We start from the raw sequence: 13,397 nt of genomic DNA, 5'->3' as shown, positions 1-13,397 counted from the left end.
CCAGCACGCCGCGCCAGAAGCGCCTGCCGCGATCCGCTATCACGCGGCCTCCCAGGACGCTGATTGGCCATCGATGGCGTCTTGATTGGCCATCGAGGCGATGAGTCAGCGCTCCGTGGTCAGCGGCGCTGTGTCCGGCGGGCCGGGCCGGCGGTCCTGGCTACGAGCTGCGACAGCGGTATGCGCGGGCACGGAGATATAGAGAGAGAGCAAAAAACAGGAGACCTCTATCAAACTGTCAGGGCCGATGCCCGGGACGAACGGGTAACTGGCAAGTTTATGGTCGGCTTCCACTTGTGGGGCAGGGTGATCAACTTCCACCTGTGTGGCGGGGCTATTGGAGATCCTGGTGCCACTCACTGGCCTATAGCTGGGTTAGAACAGTGCAGCATTCAAGTCATTAGTCACAGTATGTTTAAAAAATAAACAATAAAAGAAGTCTGCACCAGACACTATAGCTAATGTCCGCACCAAATGGGCAACTGCCAACTTTAGATAAGAATATATGACAGGGAGCAGGCAATTCAGTCAGCTTGTACAAGTATAGAGCAGGTTCCCCGAGGAAGTATGATTAGGTCACAGGTATTCAAGCGAGAAGTCGGGATTGAGAAACATATGTGGTCCTAGCTGTCAATACATTCGAATATATTGCTTGGAAAGCAGCAACTCACTAGGTGATAAGCCTCCAAAAGGTCATTCTGAGCAATAGTTTTACAATTATGCTTATGCTCCTTCCATTGCACATAGTCTCTATACAGCAGTATATCTATACGCACGGAGCAAGCTTCGAAGTTGTCCAAGATGTTCTTATCCTTGAACTCCTCTGTCAGGGGAACCCCTGCTTCAGCCTCCTTCGGACCGTCCAAGCGCATCCAAGGCACATCCGACCGGCGCCCCCTCGGACGCTCCGACCCACCCCGACCATTGTCCACGGCCTCCTTCGCCCGCACAATCACCGATCCGTCAAGACCCTCCCAATGATCACCTTGGGACAGAGCCTGCGATGCCGCTCAGGCCTTCTGCGCTCTACGTTGGCAGTTACGGACGACCAGTATATAGTTGGCGCCCTAGCAGGCGGACCTTTAAAGTTTCTTCTCTTTGGATCCTCCCCTGCTAGGTCGGTCCCTCCGTGTATCTCCGTAGCTTTTATTCACGCTTTGGATCCTCCCCTGCTAGGCTTTCGTCGGAGTCTCCAGGGTTGCCCTTACAGCAGAAGAAACTCTCTACGGGATTAACCGGTCAAGATTGCCAGGTTTGGTGCTGACTCAGGCTCGGAGTACGAGTCCGTACCCCCCCTCGTCACCGCCCCTGCCACTTGACCCCTCCTCCTCTGCTCTTGTCGTCTTTACGCCCGCTATGTCTACCGGAGCTGCTCCAGACGCTGACGCGCATGGACGCACTTGAGGCAAAACTAGACAACCTCACCAATATCCTCACCCACCTTGCTTCCCAGGCTTCCGCTGCCGCACCACCTCCGGCAGCTCCCGAACCGCCTTGGCATCTCCGAATGCCCCCGACGGGATGCGTTATTTGGTGACATTACTGTCGCCTCAAAACTGGTCTTACGACCAAACCCCCCCGTTTGCGTTTAACGGAGATCGCAAACGCGGCCGCGCCTTTCCTATACGCGGTCAAAACCTACGCTCGGCTTGCCCCAGAGGCCTTCGTAGTTAACGGAGAGCCGAGCGAAGAAAAGGCCGTCCCGCTACGCCATGTCCTATATGGCGGAGGGACCTGCTCAGCAATGGGCAGAGCGTCATGGGAGCAAAAACCCCTTCCCCTTCCCTCGGTGGAGCCAGTTCCTCTCCGAGTTTCGCCTTCGGTTCGTCGAGGAGAACGAACAGGACCTCGCGCCGCTAAGTTGGAAAGCGCGGGTTATCACATGGGAACGCGGGATGTCTACGGATATACCGACGACTTCGAGGACTTGATGGACCTCGCTGGCTTCAAGACGCGTTGGTTAAGGTAACCAAGTACCGCCACGGACTTGACCCCTTGATCAACAACGGCATCACCTCTTCGAACGACCCCCCAGACCTCCGTGACTATCTGGGCTGGCGCACTCGGGCTTTCCGACAATATGAAGCCCTGGTGCGAGCGAAGCTCATTAAGGGAACGGCTACCCCGCGGACCACTTCGGGAGCTCCGCGCGGCGCCTTCCCCATCACTCTTTCGGCAACTCCGTTCCCCATCCGCCCGGTGGCCCCGCCTGTGCCACCCGCGGCCCGCGCCCCCGTCCCGGTACCTCCGGCTCCCGTCCCTATGGAGCTGGATCGTACTAGGGCTCGGGGTGCCCCTCGTCGAGCCTGCTTCAGATGCGGCGACCCCAAACCATTTGGCTCGGGACTGTCCGCTCCCCGCCGACGTCCGCCATGTGGACATCCTCGACGAGGTAATCCAGCAACTTGGCGATGAGATGCTGGGAGAGCTGCTTGCGCGGTTGTCCGATACTGCGGCCTTAGCGGAGGCGCATTCGGAGGCTCCGGCAGAGGATTTTGCCCCCGCGACGAGTGACTGGTGTGCCCTCGTTCGCGTCCATAAATCGTTTCACTTGTTTGTATGATGAATCAACTCCCTTGCCCTACAACGAGCCCGAAACGAAAGACGCACCCTCTGCCCCCTCCGAAGCCCCCCGTTCGGATTCGCCGACTTGCCTGGGAGAAAACGCTACCTGGCAGTTATACCATCTCTGCCGCTCCTGGCGTTAACTCGCTGCACCTCCCCCTTGAACTTGAGTCCACTGCGAACGCGCTCAAGCTCTCCCTCTCGGGTCTGGTCGACTGCGGAGCTACTTCGGACTTTATCGACACAGAATATGTCAACCGGAATAATGTGCCAGTCCGAAATCTCTCAGTACCCATCCCGGTCTACAACGTCGACAGCACCCCCAATGATGCTGGGTCTATTCGCCAAATCGCGGACCTCGTTCTACGGTACAACGGACACTCTGAACGCGTTCAGCTGGCTGTAACCCACCTTGGGAAACAGGACCTGATACTCGGATACTCCTGGCTCAAAAAGCATAACCCCGAGATCAACTGGGAAACAAAGGAGGTGAAAATGAGTCGTTGCCCCCGCAGCTGCTCTACCTGCCGTGACGAAGAGCGGACCGAACGCGCTGAGGTTCGGCGGCTCCGACTCCTTAAATCACGACTACTTGCGGGCGCCTTCCCCACTGTTTGCGCTATCGACATCGCTGGCCCAGATGATGCTGACGACGAGCTCGGAGCTGCTTCGGACCCTCCGGAGCCCTCACCAGATCTCGACGGCGACGAGCATCTTGAAGACGGCGACCGCATCTTCTACACCTCCTTTCGCCCAGTTGAGGAGATCCGCGCTGGCAGTACAGTGTCCCAACGCCTTGCAGAGGCCTTCGCCCGTAACTCGGCCCCTCCGCCTCGGAGATCCCGGACTGGGCCAAGGAGTTCCAAGACGTCTTCGACAAGGAGTCCTTTGACACGTTACCAGAACGAAGGGCTTGGGACCACGCTATCGAACTCGTCCCCGACGTGAAGCCCGCTAACTGCAAGGTGTATCCGATCTCTCCCCTCGAACAGCGCGAACTTGACGAGTTCATCGAGGAAGGACTTGCCACAGGCCGTATTCGCCCTTCGAAATCTCCGATGGCCTCCCCCGTCTTCTTCGTTAAGAAAAAGGACGGAGGGCTTCGGTTTGTCCAGGACTACCGCGCCCTCAACGCAATGACGATTAAGAACCGGTACCCCCTTCCGTTGATTAACGACCTTATCAACAGGCTCAAGGGCGCTCGTTACTTCACCAAACTCGACGTTCGCTGGGGTTTTAATAACGTCCGGATTAAAGAAGGAGACGAGTGGAAGGCGGCCTTTCGGACTAACCGAGGGTTGTTCGAACCTTTGGTGATGTATTTCGGCCTGACAAACTCCCCGCGACGTTCCAAACGATGATGAATGACATTTTCCAGGATCTCATTCTTTCAGGCGACGTTATGATCTACCTCGACGACATCCTTATCGCACATTCGGACCTCCGCAAAGCACCGCGAGATCGTCCGGGAGGTCCTTCGGCGGCTCGAATGCACAAGTTGTACCTTCGCAAGGAAAAGTGCGACTTAGGAAATCGTCAATCGAGTACTTGGGGGTCATTATCTCGCACAACCATGTCGAAATGGACCCCGTTAAGGTCGCCGGAGTCTCCGCATGGCCTCCGCCCGAAAACAAGAAGGACGTTCAGCAGTTCCTGGGGTTTGCTAATTTCTACCGCAGGTTCATTCGGGATTTCTCGGCCCTAGCGCAACCTCTCTTTGCGCTCACCAAGAAAGACCAGAAATGGACCTGGGGAGACGCCAGGCCGCCGCCTTTCAAGCCATCAAGGACGCGGTCGTATCAGAACCTGTCTTAGCGATCCCGGACGACTCTCGGCCTTTCCGACTTGAAGCAGACAGCTCAGATTATGCGATGGGGGCGGTTCTTTCACAACAATCCGCCCCGGACGGGAAGTGGCACCCTGTAGCGTTCTATTCCAAAAAGCTTAAATGATGTCCAGCGCAACTACGAGATTCACGACAAGGAGATGCTCGCGATCATCCGCGCACTCGAGGAGTATCGGCATTTCCTCGAGGGCGCCGCGCATCCGGTTGAGATCTGGACTGACCATAAGAACTTGGAATACTTCCGAAAGGCGCAACACCTTAATCGTCGGCAAGCCCGATGGTCGTTGTACCTTTCCAGGTTTGACTTTACGCTGCACCACGTCCCAGGTCGCCAGATGGGCCGTCCCGATGCTCTCTCCCGCCGGCCTGACCACGGTATCTCTGACGACAACTTGGATGTCACCCTCTTACGCCCCGAGCTGTTCCACGTTCGCGCGCTTGAGGCCGTCACTGTCTCTGGGCCTGGCTCCGAACTTGTCCGCGACATCAAGGAAGCGCTATCCGGTGAGCCTGACCTAGAGGAACCCGTCGCACTTGCGGCTCGGCAACTCTTGAAGGTCCGAGGTCAAGCTCGGGGCCCCCGCTCATCGCGTTCGGACGAGTGGGCCGTCTCAAGCGACCTCCTGTACTTCCGCGGCAAGGTCGTAGTCCCCAAAGACAAAGACCTGAGGAGGCGCATTATAGAGCTCTGCCACGACACGCGTGTCGCCGGACATGCCGGGCGGTTCAAGACCCTGGAGTTGGTTTCGCGCAACTACTGGTGGCCACAGATGTCCCGCCATATCGGACGCTACGTCGCGACCTGCGACTTATGCTGTCGTCACGGCCCTCCGAAGGCTTCCGCACGGGGAGCTACATCCAACCGAAGTCCCCCCCGAGCGCTGGCACACCGTCACTGTGGACTTCATCGTCGAGCTCCCCGAGGCCCATGGGTATGACGCGGTTATGGTAGTGGTTGACGCCCTCGGGAAACGCGCTCACTTCACCGAATGCCATACGACAATAGACGCGGTCGGAGCTGCCCGCTTGTACTATCGGAACGTCTGGAGACACCACGGAACCCCGAGAAGTACATTTCGGACCGCGGTTCGCAGTTCATCGCTGACTTTACGCGCGAACTCTGGCGCTTAATTGGTGTCAAGCCGGCTACCTCTACGGCTTACCACCCGCAGACCGACGGACAAACCAAACGCGTTAACCAGGAACTCGAGCAGTACATCCGAATCTTCACCAACTACCAACAAGACGACTGGGACGAGCTTATCCCTGCCGCTGAGTTCGCCTATAACAACCACGTTCACTCCTCCACTCAACAGGTACCCTTTATGACGGACACTGGCCGGCTCCCCCGAATGGGTTTCGAGCCGGGCACCCGCTCAGAGTTGGAGTCAGTGAACGAGTTTCGCGATCGGATAGCGAACGGCGTCTCCCGAGGCGAAGGCCGCGCTCGTCAAAGCCAAAGACGAGTATAAACGGTACTACGATCGGAGACGATCGGACGCTCCGAATATTCAAGTTGGTGATAAGGTTTGGTTAGATGCCTCTGACATCAGAACAACTCGGCCCTCCGAGAAGTTCTCCCACAAGCGCCTCGGACCGTTCAAGGTGCTCGCAGAGGTTAGCAAAGGTGCCTACAAGCTCGACCTCCCCCCGCGTTACTCCAAGCTCCACCCCGTCTTCCCCGTTGTTAAACTCGAGGCTCGCTCAGGACGACCCCTTCAATGGACGACCCGGCTACGACGAACCGCCCCCGAACTAGAGGACGGAGTCCCCGAATGGGAAGTCGAGGAAATCTTGGATGCCAGGATAAGGTATAAGCGTCTTAACTACTTCGTCAGGTGGAAAGGCTACGATGCTTCACACGACTCGTGGGTTCGGTTCGACCGTGTCTTCGCGCCAGACAAAATTGCGGACTTCTATCGGAGGTACCCAGGTAAACCACGGCACATCGCCTCAGCGACCTTCGACTCCTTGCCCTTCCGAACTATGCGTCGGGACGCCGCATTCAAAGGGGGGGGTGATGTCAGGGGAACCCCCGCTTCGGCCTCCTTCGGACCCTCCGAACGCATCCGAGGCGCATCCGACCGGCGCCCCCTCGGACGCTCCGACCCACCCGACCATCGTCCACGGCCTCCTTTGCCCGCACAATCACCGATCCGTCAAGACCCTCCCAACGATCACCTTGGGACAGAGCCTGCGACGCCGCTCAGGCCTTCTGCGCTCTACGTCGGCAGTTACGGACGACCAGTATATAGTTGGCGCCCTAGCAGGCGGACCCTTAGAGTTTCTTCTCTTTGGATCCTCCCCTGCTAGGTCGGTCCCTCCGTGTATTTCCTGTAGTCTTATTCACGCTTTGGATCCTCCCCTGCTAGGCTTTCGTCGGAGTCTCCAGGGTTGCCCTTACAAGAGCCGTTATCAGCATCTACCATAATCTAAAAGATTGTTCGGCAGTAGATTTATATATATATATAATCAGTACCTTTGTGAAATCTGTGCAGAAGTGCTAACACAGAATCTAACTGGGCCAAAAGACCACTATGACCAGATGCTGGTCATATGCGCTTCCACTATATATAGCTGGTACACACATTTTGCATGTATGTAACAACCTTGTCGAGCCGCATGTCAGGGATAAGACCTGGCCTGTCTGCTCTGGCACTGGTGTCAGGCTATTGCGGGCCCACAACATGCAGCACGTGATGATGGGTAACAGGAACGGGGGCAAGGAGGAACAGGAGAGGCCAGGGTGTCCGATCACCCCTTTGCTAGCCCACATATATAAACACGTGATAGCTTACCATATACTCTATCACTTGGATTGTCTAAAAAAGCTACTTCTCTCTGTGCAAGGAGGAATCACCGACTTATCAGGCCTAAAACAACCTAATTCGAACCTTCAACCACCGACAATGCCAAGGGACCAAGTTAACCAGCCCTTTTAGTGCCGATCTACCCTGCTCGCTCTGCTTGTGGGTCTGATAATCCATCTGTTCTGCTCCCGGTGCATGTTCTCATAAGAAGCTTTGCATGGCCCGACCTGAAGCCTGATACTGCATTACCAGGTTCAAGCACTCCGAATTCTCCTCTTGCTGTAAAGAGTTACTGGGAATGGGCCTGATGAACCCTCTTACTGCCCACCCCTATGATATTACTTTATAGACCTCAGTGATGAGCTGAGTATAGAACATATTCCAGCAGAAAGTGCAACATATAGTGCTTATAACACCTCAAAACCGACATAGTGCCTATTAAATAGATGTTTTTATATGTTAAGAACATGTACTGTTTTCTCTTTGCAAGGATCTGGTTTACTCTTCCACTTAAGGTTCTGAGCAATCGTCCTAATATAGTTCAAGAAGTTTGGCGCACAGTCATGCAAAGCATTGATTGATAACTTAGATGCAGAGTGTAAAGAGTAGATAACTTATACATAGAAAAGGGCTGGCAGAGGAGGAGTAGGAGGATATATCTTATAGCTCAGTTTCTCAATGCAGAGGCTGACTTTTTTGTTGGCGGTATCATTATAACAGAGCTTGGAACTGAACGGCAGCTTAGTCAGGTTTGCAAGCTCTTCCAGCAATTTGTGCATAACATTCCCTATTTCTTTACCACATTTATTAACAATTATTAGACAAAGACAGAGATTGCTATTATAATTATGTTATATTTATCTTGTATTTAAGAACTAGTAATTTTTAACTTGGATAAGTACTATATTCATTTTAATACCAACACCTTTTTATTTCAGAGTTTTAAATCACTGGAAGAGAAGAATGATCACAGAAATAGCTATGTCTATTAAGGAGGGGAGCATTAATATAAGCTTTAGAGCTGTTATTACTAATAACTTTTAACATTTTAACTTAAATACTTTAACTTGGGCAATAGTATATATACTATTATTATCCTTGGGATTATCATATTCTAACACTTTAACTGCTTGTCTAGCTGTTATTAAAGCTTAGCACTTTATAAATCTCTAGCAGTTTACTATTATCTAGCACTAGATTTTAGAACTCTGTCTGCACTTTAGATTTGGAAGTATTGTAAATAGGTCAGCACCATATTTATCACTAAGGCCCTAATTATAAGCAGTATGCCCTTTATAACTTGCAGACCTATAAGGTCAAGCTCGATAATTAATTCCCCTCCACAGCTGTACAAGTGACACTAGTATGCTGCCTGCACATACTGCAAATACTAATATCTTTAGAGTATTGGGAAGGATCTACAGCTGGAAATAAGGCAGGATAAGTTGTTTGAACATGCTGGTGTCATAGCTATTAGTATTAAGAACTATAAGCTTCTAAAGCTGGGTAAAGTGCATGGGGGTACAGAGAGCGAGATTATAATTTATAAGGTCGGGAGGCACATTCCCATTCAGATACACACCCACGGGGACGTTAGCGAGCATGGTAAAGATGTTATAGGTATTATAAGTGGAAGTTTTAATGCAAAGGAAAAGTTCTTCTAGAGCTTCCATCTTGCAAAGTCCCCGACTCTTCTTACTGGTCTCTTCAGTAATGTCAACCATGTCAAGATACAGAATTGATATCTTTAGCTAATAGGCACTCTCCGTTGCTGCGAGCATAGCCTATAATTTATTCTACTAGAGAAGGCTTGGTATGAATAGACTTAAAAAGAAACTTAGCTGTTTGGCTATTATTAACTATAATAGAATGGTAAAGCAGGGGATTTGCTAACTTGTAGAGGTTTCTTATATTGCTAGCCACTACCACTTGGTGCAGAGACTAATAATATGCTCTGTAATATCAAAGGGGAGTGTGGGAAAAAAATAGTTACTTAAGTGATATGACCATTGTCACTCGAGTCATGGGTGCTGCCTCTAAGCCTTGCTAATTATAGTGTCTTTAACATCTGTTGTTCCACTTACTTCCAAGCCTAGGTGATCGAGGCTAGTTTAACACCTGTCATTAGAGCTGTCTTAATTTTAGCAGTTAGTTTCAAGCCCAGCTGATCAAACCAGCTTTAACACCTGTGACAAAAGTGACTGGCAGCTTTAACACCTGTAGCAAAAGTGACTGGCTAGGACGTCTTGGCTGTGACAGTCACATTTTCTTCTTATTATATCTAGTGCTCCTAGTGGTGTATTATGAGCCGTTGCCTGCTTACTTCTCTATCTTATAACATTTTTCATAGCTGTATGTAGTGGTGTGTTTACATGTACTTATAACTTAGTGGCCTATACTCTCGAGTTTTATGGGGTCTACTATAGCCTTAAGCTTACTGCTTAAGGCAGTAAAGGGCAGCACATATCCTGTATGTTCCTTTCCAGCCCTCTCTTTATCCTTTACTATTAAGTCAGCAGAATTGACCAGTCCCAGGTGGTTGAGTGCTCTTCCTCCCTTATTGAGCAGTTTTCCTCCAACAACAGCGACCTTTAGTGTAAACTGTACTAGTCACAAATGTCGCATTGTCACATTTTATCACTCTTAATTTAGACTATCATGACTGTGTATGTGCTCTGCCAACACCTTGCCCAGCTAACCATAAAGCCCCCCAGATGTTTTATCAGCATTGGGCTCGGGCCATATCAGGCTGTCGGGGTGTCTGACTTCAAAGAGGGTTAGGTTAGAGTCTCTATACTATATTTTTATTGTCTTTACACCTATGTAAGGCTTAAATCTTTTATATATAAAAAGTTTTTTTTTACCCCTCAGGGACCCCCTACTCCATGTGCCTGATAAGAATCTTGAACTCTTGTTTAAACTATCTGTTGGCACTGTGAAGTATAATTATACAGTAAATATATACATTATGTGTTCAACTAATAATCACAATTGATCACTCATAGTTGAATTGAAGTTCTCGCTCCCTCAACCTCTTCATATCCACAAATGTAAGGGCAACCCTGGAGACTCTGACGAAAGCCTAGCAGGGGAGGATCCAAAGTGTGAATAAAAGCTATGAAAATACACAGAGGGACCGACCTAGCAGGGGAGGATCCAAAGAGAGGAAACTCTAAGGGTCCGCCTGCTATATACTGGTCGTCCATAACTGCCGACGTAGAGCACAGAAGGCCTGAGCGGCGTTGCAGGCTCTGTCCCAAGGTGATCATTGGGGGGGTCTTGACGGATCAGTGATTGTGTGGGGGAAGGAGGCTATGGACGATGGTCGGGATGGGTCGGAGCAACCGAGGGGGTGCTGGTTGGATGTGCCTTGGATGCGTTTGGACGGTCCGAAGGAGGCCGAAGCGGGGGTTCCCCTAACAACAAACTTCTCCTCCAGCCACTGTCCTGTAAAGGGATATGAATACCCACCAGGCAGGTCAGATGCATAGGATGGTGGAGCGATGTGTAATTTAAAGTAAGGAAATAGGGACAACAACATAGTGGGGCTTGGCAAAGGTGTCACATTTTAGTTTGAGGGACTTGGCACAGCTGCTAACTCTGAGGACAGTGCAATCATGCTGGGATAACATGGATTAGTCATTGGATCGATATGATAGGATAAATAGGTATAAAAGGGAGGCACACGTAAATACTGTTGCAGTTGGTAGATTCGGCTCTTTGTCAATTGTGTTTGTAACGAGTGTCTTGGGGATGGAGGAAAATGCCAAGGTGCCAGACACTGGGATCATTGTGGAAATTATCACCGAGTAAGGTAGCTGGGTGTTGGTAACAGTGACAATCGGTCTACCAGTAGAGTCAGGTTGAAACAGATGAGTATAGCAGAGATAGTGCACAGTGTGGATGGCAGGGTAAAATCCGTCAAACAAGCATGACGAGGGGCTTGGGCGCTGGGCGAAGGCATATGTACATGCCCCACCGGTGAATGAAATGTGCAAACAACTGTGAAGTCCTTCGCAAAATGGGAATCTTCCACTGTGTTGCCGGCCTTGTCACGTTTAGGGCAGAGCGCGGCTGCCCCTTGCTGCACTGCCCTGTTGTCGCGGAAGGCCATGGGAGAGAAGAGAGAGCATGTTTACACACACCATTTGACCGACACAGTGTTGCTGCATCACATCACAACCTGTGTTCCTGCATTTGCTGGCCGGGCAGTGTACGGGGTCCCAACCATCGTGATACTGATTTTATGCCTATGTCAATCGCTAGCAAACACAAGTATTGGTTGTCGGAATTAGCTGAAGCAGCGTGGAGGGCCAGGTTTCTTCCTGTGGGCCGCCCCAGTCCTTGTACCGTTCTCATTGTGCCGCCATAACCTCTTTGCGGAGCATGTCGAAATCTGTGAAATATGCTTACAGTAGTCCTGCTGCAAGACATCAATCGACGCACGAAAGCGGTGACAGCAGAAGCTGCCACGTCATCCCATCGTAAGTGCCAAAAACAAACCAACCGTACTAGGAGGCCGCAAAAGATAGTCTGATGAGAGTGGCACATTGAACTGTTCGGAGCTGCATTGGCGGCCGGAGAGCTGGTTTTTTTTTGTAGCATTTGAAGTGATAAACTTCAGTCTGCAGAAGCATTCCAAAGAACATCTGCTGGGTGAATAATACGACATAGGCTATTGGAACCAAGTCCGCTATGTGACATGTGACAGAGTGTCCTAAAAAGGAACTTTTGGTCAATAACCACGGTACCTGTGCTGTGCTGTTATATACCGTAATACGGAGTGATAAGCATGACAACTTTCCAAAAAAAGGAAATTTTCACCATTTGACGGTACAATCATCAGACTATGTCACAGATTGTCACAAAGCCAAAGTTGTATATTTTGACTATATGAACAACTTTCATTCAGTAACCTATAGTGGCAGCTGAATAGTTGTGGCAGTACCGGTCAATCATTCGCTGATTTAAAACTGATAAGCCTCTATCTCCATAAGTACTTGATGGAAATATATGATTTAAGTACTGTCAGGAAGGTTTCAAGGAGTATTATCAATAAAACATGGTATCTCGTCAGCATGATATAATATAATCACTGTAGTTGCTATTCCATCATATAAAAGAGAATATCTGGTACTCTAACATTATAAGAAAGATAACTTATATAGCCAGAGACTCCAAGCTGAGGCTCTAGTGTATCCATCTATAATCCCAGGTCAATATAATCCCAATTATGCAGTGTATTTACTCATCAGTGATATTTGATTTCTATCAACCCTGAAAGATAACCATGGATCTCTAGCTAACCTATTGACTACCAAGCATGATTGAATACTGAGTTACAGAGTATTTTACTGATATCTTGGGACCCCATGCATAAGACTTCATGATCCAAGTTGATATAGTACCATAGGATGGTCTACCACACACCTACTTATTCCCAACCATACAGCAAGTATTAGAGTTAGTTAATTACTGAAGACCTTTAGGCTTTAGTGCTATATAACCTAGGATGGTGATATGCTGGTGATGAGGGGGCACCACTTTCTAGAAGGTGGATTATACCCCTACTAGTCCATATACTCAGGTTATCCAGATTCACAAAGGCTATGCCATGGTAAACCCATCATGTTTAGCATAGATAACACTGATAATGGTACTGTGAGAGATCCAGATTAGTTATGAGGTTGATTCAAGTGCTGGACAGGTTCATTTGACAGTCTATACAACCCTACATTCAAGTCTTAGATCATACTTGAAATTAGTTTCTGACCAGTTGTAAGAGCGAAGGCACTCTCTTTTGCTCTATGGATACCTACTCTCTCTTCAGCTACTTTCTGTAACACATGCCAGAACCCCAACTAATTACAGTACATAGTCCTAGTAGATATCCAAATATACTCATATGCACATATTAATGTCCAATACTCAGTCTATAGACCTCACTATTCATGTAAACCAGTTTTGCACCAAACCTATAGTCGAATGTCTGCCCCAATTCATCATTCAAGAACACACAGTCATCAATCAGAGTATGTGGGTACCTGGATATACCTCATTGACTGCACTTGACATATTTTGATCCATAATCAACGAACAGATCATGGCTGTATTGTCAATATAATGTGTAATAGCAGTCATGTGTATAAATGAGAATTACATGAGATTACATAGAT

The sequence above is a fragment of the Mycena indigotica genome (assembly GCF_014461135.1).
Source record: "Mycena indigotica strain 171206Taipei chromosome Unknown Mind.scaff0008, whole genome shotgun sequence".
NCBI lineage: Eukaryota > Fungi > Basidiomycota > Agaricomycetes > Agaricales > Mycenaceae > Mycena > Mycena indigotica.
The sequence above is the reverse complement of the archived record's forward strand: the minus strand, read 5'-3'. Positions refer to the sequence as shown.